Source organism: Panthera uncia, chromosome B1, assembly GCF_023721935.1.
Source record: "Panthera uncia isolate 11264 chromosome B1, Puncia_PCG_1.0, whole genome shotgun sequence".
In the NCBI taxonomy this organism is placed as follows: Eukaryota; Metazoa; Chordata; class Mammalia; order Carnivora; family Felidae; genus Panthera; species Panthera uncia.
In genome coordinates this window covers 34,550,481-34,558,598 of record NC_064811.1, presented here as the reverse complement: position 1 = coordinate 34,558,598, position 8,118 = coordinate 34,550,481, and the positions used below count along the sequence as shown (strand labels likewise).

The 8,118-nt window shown below is 40.0% G+C and overlaps 1 pseudogene; it reads left to right on the top strand.

The window, feature by feature from the left end:
* The first annotated feature begins 4,782 nt into the window (after window positions 1-4,782).
* On the top strand, window positions 4,783-6,266 carry LOC125922336 (TOM1-like protein 1; annotated as a pseudogene).
* The last annotated feature ends 1,852 nt before the right edge of the window (window positions 6,267-8,118 follow it).

Below are 8,118 nucleotides of genomic sequence, written 5' to 3'. Positions count from 1 at the left end.
CTGAGGGGAGAAGAGATGAAAATATAAATACATACATACATACATACATACATAACCAAAAGCAACAAAGGTTAGAAAGGACCAGAGAACACCACCAGAAACTCCAACTCTACAAGCAACATAATGGCAATATTCATAACTTTCAGTACTCACTCTAAATGTCAATGGACTCAATGCTCCAATCAAAAGACATAGGGTAACAGAATGGATAAGAAAACAAGATCCATCTATATGCTGTTTACAAGAGACCCACTTTAGACCTAAAGACACATTCAGATTGAAAAAGTAAGTGGATGGAGAACCATCTATCATGCTAATGGTCAACAAAAGAACGCTGGAGTAGCCATACTTATATCAGACAGTCTAGACTTCAAAATAAAGACTGTATCAAGAGATGCAGAAGGGCATTATATCATTTAAGGTGTTTATCCACCAAGAAGTAAACATTTATGTGCCAAATGTTGGAGCACCCAAATATATAAGTCAATTAATCACAAACATAAAGAAACTTATTGATAGCAGTACCATAATAGTAGGAAACTTCAACACCCCACTCACAGCAATGGACAGATCATCAAATCAAACAATCAACAAGGAAACAATGGCTTTGAATGACACACTGGACCAGATGGACTTAACAGATATATTCAGAACATTTCATCCTAAAGCAGCAAAATATACATTCTTCTCCAGTGCACATGAAACGTTCTCCAGAACAGACCATATACTGGGACACAAATTAGCCCTCAGCAAGTACAAAAAGATCAAGATCATACCATGCATATTTTCAGACCACAACACTATGAAACTCAAAATCAACCACAAGAAAAATATGGAAAGGTAACAAATACTTGGAGACTGAAGAACATCCTACTAAAGAATGAATGGGCTAACCAGAAGTTAAAGAGGAAATTAAAAAGTATATGGAAGCCAATGAAAATGATAATCACAACCCAAAACCTCTGGGATGCAGCAAAAGTAGTCAGAAGAGGAAAGTATATAGCAATCCAGGCCTTCCTAAAGAAGGAGGAAAGGTCTCAGATACACAATCTAATCTTATGCCTTAAAGAGCTGGAAAAAGAACAAATAAAACCCCAAACCAGCAGAAGACAAGAAATAATAAAGATTAGAGCAGAAACCAATGCTATCGAAACCAAAAAAACCACAGTAAAACAGATCAATGAAACCAGAAGCTGGTTCTTTGAAAGAATTAACAAAATTGATAAACCACTAGCCAGTTTGATCAAGAAGAAAAAGGAAAGGACCCAAATAAGTAAAATCAAAAATGAAAGAGGAGAGATCGCAACCAACACAGCAGAAATAAAAACAATAATAAGAGAATATTATGAGAAATTACATAAATAAATGGGCAATCTGAAAAAATGGACAAATTCCTAGAAACATACACTATCAAAACTGAAACAGGAAGAAATAGAAAATTTGAACAGAACCATAACCAGTAAGGAAATCGAATTAGTAATCAAAAATCTTCCAAAAAACAAGAGTCTAGGGCCAGATGGCTTTCCAGGGGAATTCTACCAAACATTTAAGGAAGAGTTAACACCTATTCTCTTGAAGCTGTTCCAAAAAATAGAAATGGAAGGAAAACTTCCAAACTCATTCTATCAAGCCAGCATTACCTTGATTCCAAAACCAGACAGAGACCCCACTAAAAAGAAGAACTATAGACCAATTTCCCTGATGAACATGGATGCAAAATGCTTCCACAAGATATTAGCCAACTGGATCCAACAATACATTAAAAAAATTATTCACCACGACCAAGTGGGATTTATACCTGGGATGCAGGGATGGTTCAATATCCACACAACAATCAATGTGATTCATCACATCAATAAAAGAAAGGACAAGCAAGAACCACATGATCCTCTCAATAGATGCAGATAAAGCATTTGACAAAATACAGGATCCTTTCTGGATAAAAACCCTCAAGAAAGTAAGGATAGAAGGATCATACCTTGAGATCATAAAAGCCATATATGAATGACCCAACACTAATATCATCCTCAATGGGGGAAAACTGAGAGCTTGAGGAACAAGACAGGGATGTCCACTCTTGCCACTGTTATTCAACATAGTATTGGAAGTTTTAGCCTCTGCAATCAGACAACACAAAGAAATAAAAGGCATCCAAATTGGCCAGGAGGGGGTCAAACTTTCACTCTTTGCAGATGACATGGTACTCTATATGGAAAACCCTAAAGATTCCACCAAAAAACTGCTAGAACTTATCCGTGAATTCAGTAAAGTCGCAGGATATAAAATCAACACACAGAAATCGGTTGCTTTCCTATTCACCAACAATGAAGCAACAGAAAGAGAAATCAAGGAATTGATCCCAGGTACAATTGCACCAAAAACCATATAATACCTAGGAATAAATCTAACCAAAGAAGTGAAAAATCTATACACTGAAAACTCTAGAAAGCTTATGAAAGAAATTGAAGAAGACACACACAAAAAAATGGAAAAAGATTCCATGCTCCTGGATAGGAAAAACAAATATTGTTAAAATGTCGATACTACCCAAAGCAATCTACATATTCGATGCAATCCCTGTCAAAATAACACCAGCATTCTTCACAGAGCTAGAACAAATAATCCTAAAATTTTTATGGAACCAGAAAAGACCCCAAATAGCCAAAGCAATCTTGAAAAAGAAATCCAAAGCTGGAGGCATCACAATCCCAGACTTCAAGCTATACTACAAAGCTGTAATCATCAAGACAGTATGGTACTGGCACAAAAACAAACACTCAGATCAATGGAACAGAATAGAGAACCCAACAATGGACCCACAAACGTATGGCCAACTAATCTTTGACAAAGCAGGAAAGAATACCCAAAGGAATAAAGATAGTCTCTTCAGCAAGTGCTGCTGGGAAAACTGGACAGCGACATGCAGAAGAATGAACCTGGACCACTTTCTTACACCATACACAAAAATAAACTCAAAATGGATGAAAGACCTCAATGTAAGACAGGAAGCCATCAAAATCCTCGAGGAGAAAGCAGGCAAAAACCTCTTTGATCTTGGCTGCAGCAACTTCTTACTCAACAGGTCTCCAGAGGCAAGGGAAACAAAAGTGAAAATGAACTATTAGCACCTCATCAAAATAAAAACCTTCTGCACAGCAAAGGAAACAGTCAACAAAACTAAAAGGCACATGATGTAATAGAAGATATTTGCAAATGACATATCAGATAAAGGGTTAGTATCCAAAATCTATAAAGAACTTCTCAAACTCAACACTCAAAAAACAAATAATCCAGTGAAGAAATGGGCAAAAGACATGAATAGACACTTCTCCAAGGAAGACATCCAGATGGCCAACCGACACATGAAAAAATGCTCAACATCACTCATCATCAGGGAATTACAAATCAAAACCACAATGAGATACCACCTTACACCTATCAGAATGGCTAACATTAACAACTTAGGCAACAACAGATGTTGGCGAGGATGCGGAGAAAGAAGATCTCTTTTGCATTGTTGGTGGCAATGCAAGCTGGTGCGACCACTCTGGGAAACAGTATGGAGGTTCCTCAAAAAGCTAAAAATAGAACTACCCTACAACCCAGCAATTGCATTATTAGGTATCTATTCAACTGATACAGGTGTGCTGTTTCGAAGGGACACATGCACCCCAATGTTTGTATCAGCACTACTGATAACAGACAAAGTATGGAAAGAGCCCAAATGCCCATTGATGGATGAATGAATAAAGAATATGTGGTGTATATATACAATGGAGTATTACTCGGCAATCAAAAAGAATGAAATCTTGCCATTTGCAACTATGTGGATGGAACTGGAGGGTATTATGCTAAGTGAAATTAGTCAGTGAGAGAAAGATAAATATCATATGACTTCACTCATATGAGGACTTTAAGAGGCAAAACAGATGAACATAAGGGAAGGGAAACAAAAATAATATAAAAACAGGGAGGGGGACAAAACATCAGAGACTCATAAAATATGGAGAACAAACTGGGGGGTGGGGGTGGGAGGGGGGATGAGCTAAGTGGGTAAGGGGCCCTAAGGAATCTACTCCTGAAATCATTGTTGCACTATATGCTAACTAATTTGGATGTAAATTTGAAAAAACTAAAATTAAAAATAATAATAAAAAAAAAGTGCCCAGACTTTCTGTGAAAGGAGTGTATCTGGTTGTCTGAAAGCAGTGGCCTGAGGGACAGGTATCTAATTTAACATACAGCAGGGGGTCTGCTGAAATACCCTCCAGGTATGGCTGCTGGCAGTGCCATCTTCCTACTTTCTTTCTGCCTTGCCCTGCTCACCAGCATCAACAGAAAGGAGCTCACACCAGCCTCAGGCACCCCAATTTTTGCGGCTGCCTAGATCTCACAGCTCAGGGGGCAGTGGAACTTACATCTGCAGGCCTTGTAGGACTGTTACCAATGGAGAAAGACTTCCTAACCAGCGACCACCTCAAGGCACAGCAAGAGGAACCTGGTCTTTCTGTGAAAGAACTAATAGCAGTGCATACTCTGAAAAGTTCAAGTCTGGAAGTTAAACTGAAACACCAATAATCTGAAGCATTTGGAACTGGTCACACATGAGCATCCTGTGGGAGTAGCGTCCTGTGCTACAAGATTCTGACTCTCCATTTCTTCCCAACCACTCTTTCCACCCAGAATGGCTTCTGTGGCTTGATCCCTAAGTGGTCTTCTAGGAAGACCATGTATGTTGACTGATGCCTACTATGAGATGAACAGAATCCTGCCTCTGAAACAATGTCATATCTGTATCCTACAAGTGATGGACAGAACACCCCAAAATACAAAAAGGCTACATATGCTAGCATTCAGACAGAAGACTGGGGCCAGTTCGTGCACGTGTGTCATAATTAACACTGCCCATCATGGGCAAAAAAGATGCAATAAAAGCTCTGAAGTAAAGGATTTCCCAAAACTACAATCATTAAGAAATCCAACTGACCTTGTCACTTACTGATCTGTGCACGCAGAACTGTGGTCCCAGTTTTCAATCTCTGATTGTGAAGAAGGAATTCATTAATGATAATCTAGTTAAGCTGCTGAATCCCAGGTATATCTTGCCATTAGACATTCAGAGTAGACTCTTAAATTTCATTAAGATTTGGTCACAGCATCTCCCAGGAGGTGTGGATGTAAGCGAAGTGAAAGAAGTGTAGCTTGACCTTCTTAAGAAAGGTGTTCAGTTTCCTCCCTCAGATGCAAGGATGAAACAGTAAGACAAGAGACTGCTCAGATCTCATTGAATTCTACTGAACCAGCTCTTCTTTCTATAATTGTTCTCAAGAGCTCTACTATTACACTGGTCCCACAACAGATTGGACAATTGCACAGTGAATTAGATATGGTGAAAATGAATGTGAGGGTGCTGTCCACCATACTGATGCAGACTCACCGTGTTCCTGGGTCTGAAAATCTTGAAGATATAGAGCTACTGCAGAAACTTTATATAAAAGATGGGTCAGGAGACACAGGATGGGATCATGGATGTGCTTGTGGTAGTGGAGAATGAAAATGTAACTCTTGAGCTAATTCAAGTGAATGAGGATTTAGATAATGCTATCTTTGGATATGAGAGATTTACTCAAAAACAACGAAGAATTTTGGAGCAAAATAAGAACCAGAGGTAAGATGCCAATACCACCAGGGAAACTTAAGCCTCGTCCTGCAATCTCCTTGACCTGAGTCCCAGCCCTCCAATGCGTGGGGCCACTCTGGGAGAGCTCAGTCACTCTGGGACACGAACGCTCAGCTTTCAGACTTACACTTCAGCTCTCCAAGTCCTGTTGTAACAAGTTGAAACCTACTCTCCATCCACAAGTAGATTTGCTAGCCTTGGCAAATACAGAAACATCCCTGTTTACCCAAAGGACCAGCCAAAATCTCCCCTCAAGTCTTACATATGAGAGTTTTCTGAAACATTCAAATGCAGTGTTACTATAGTTGGGTTAGTCTACAGACCATTCCAGCAACACTATCAAGCTGGAGACTGTCATCTTAGCCCAGCAATCACTCAGCAATGACGAAGAATGATCTCCAGCCACCCAATTACTACGAGGTAATGGAGTCTGACCCCTTAGCTCCTGCTGTCACTACAGAAGCTAGGTATGAAAACACTGATGCTTATCACCACAAAGGAGCTCAAAGCCACAGTGACTGCTGAGGTGAAAATGGATGACTGGCCTGTTAACTACATTAGAGGTGCCGATTCTCTAAGAGGTAGACCCTGGGCAGCTCTGAAGCTCAGAAGACAAGACCTACTTACGAATCAAAATGGTGGAACACTTCTCCTCTGCAATAATGAGGTTTAGCAGAAGAGTAACAGTTCCAGAGTAACATCAGTGGTTCCTGACCACAGCACAAGGTGTATGTTACCTCAAAAGAACTTGGTTTAACATATATTCACTTTAAAACTTCAGCAGAGGGACGCCTGGGTGGTTCAGTTGGTTAAGTGTCCGACCCTTGATTTTGGCTCAGGTCATGATCTCATGGTTTGTCACATCGAGTCCCACGTCAAGCCCTGTGTCGGCTCTGTAATAACACCACAGAGCCTGCTTGGGATTCTCTCTCTCCTTCTCTCTCTCTCTCTCTCTCTCTCTCTCTCTCTCTCTCCTGGACATTCTGTCCCTCTCTCTCTCAAAATAAAAAATAAATAAACTTAAAAAAAATACTTCAGCAGAAGAAAAATTCATTGCACTAATGCCAACCAGTTTAGTTCCAGCATCTTATGGTTCACAGGCCTTCCTCCATTTAGAATAGAAATAAATCATCACATACTGAGAGAAGGGTAGATGAAGATTCTTTTATTACAAAATAATAAGACTACTGAATACCGTCATTTAACCAACGTTGAATATAAAAGTCAATTTGTACTTCTTTATAAATAATACTCTTATTTAGAATGACGACTTGGAAAAGCCTGGATGATACAGTTTAATTATATTTCAGGTATCCCGAAGAGGTCACTGGGCTCTGTATCAGGTTGCCTTTGATTTGTTTTGATTCTCTTTTATCCTTTATAATACTGAAAGTTCCTTTTTCCCCCCTTTTCACCACCATTTAATATTTCTATTTGGAAACAAAGACTATTGAGAAACATTCAGAATAAATTGTGATTTGTTTATGTCACAAATTACAATAACAAATAAATTACTATTAAAACCCAAAAATGTATATTCACCCCATGTTCATGAAATACAAACCTCTATTATGTCTGGTATAGAAGAAGTGGGTTGGCGTCTCAGTTCAGCTACCTCTGTGCCTTAAAGTAACACTTGAACTTCCCAAGATTCTGCTTCTTCACCATAAACAAAGATAACAGTATTTACTACATCTTCCTCAAAGGGTTACTTAAAGAGGCAATGGATGTGAACCCACTTTATAAACCACAAAATGCTATACAGATAGAGCTTCTACTATTTGGCACAGAGTAAGTGCTCAGAAGATATATGTTGAGTGGATAAAGGAATAGGGTTCTAATTCCCTCACCTTCCAGCGAGAGTTCATGGCTGCTGGCTTCCTTCCAGCACACCACCCGGTCTGGGTCTCAGTCTCGAAGTTTGTGTAAGAAACAGGAGGATTTAGCATGAAGCGGAGGGAGGCACACGCTTTACTGTGACAAACAGCACAGCAAAAAGACAGGAATTCTCTCCCCCGAGGTTATACCAGGAGAGATCTCCAGAAGCAACTGCTATCATTGTCTGGTTGAGTCTAAAAAAAAATAGCTCTTTATCAACGATGCCTCAACAGACATTATTTTTATAACATGCTCCAATGTTCGAGCAGAAGCGATTTAACAAGCTCTCCCGGCAAGCCGACTTGTTTTCAGGAATCTCCAAAACAGTCTCAGAGGGTGCGGGTCTGTGGGCCCCTCCCCATAGATCTAAAATCCCAGGCACCTAGGTGGCTCGGTCGGTCGAGCGTCTGACTTCGGCTCAGGTCACGATTTCGCGTTCTGTGGGTTTGAGCCTCCTGTAGGGCTCTGTGCTGACAGCTCAGAGCCTGGAGCCTGCTTCCAATTCTGTGTCTCCCTCTCTCTCTGCCCCTCCCCTACTCATGCTCTGTCTCTCTCGCTCT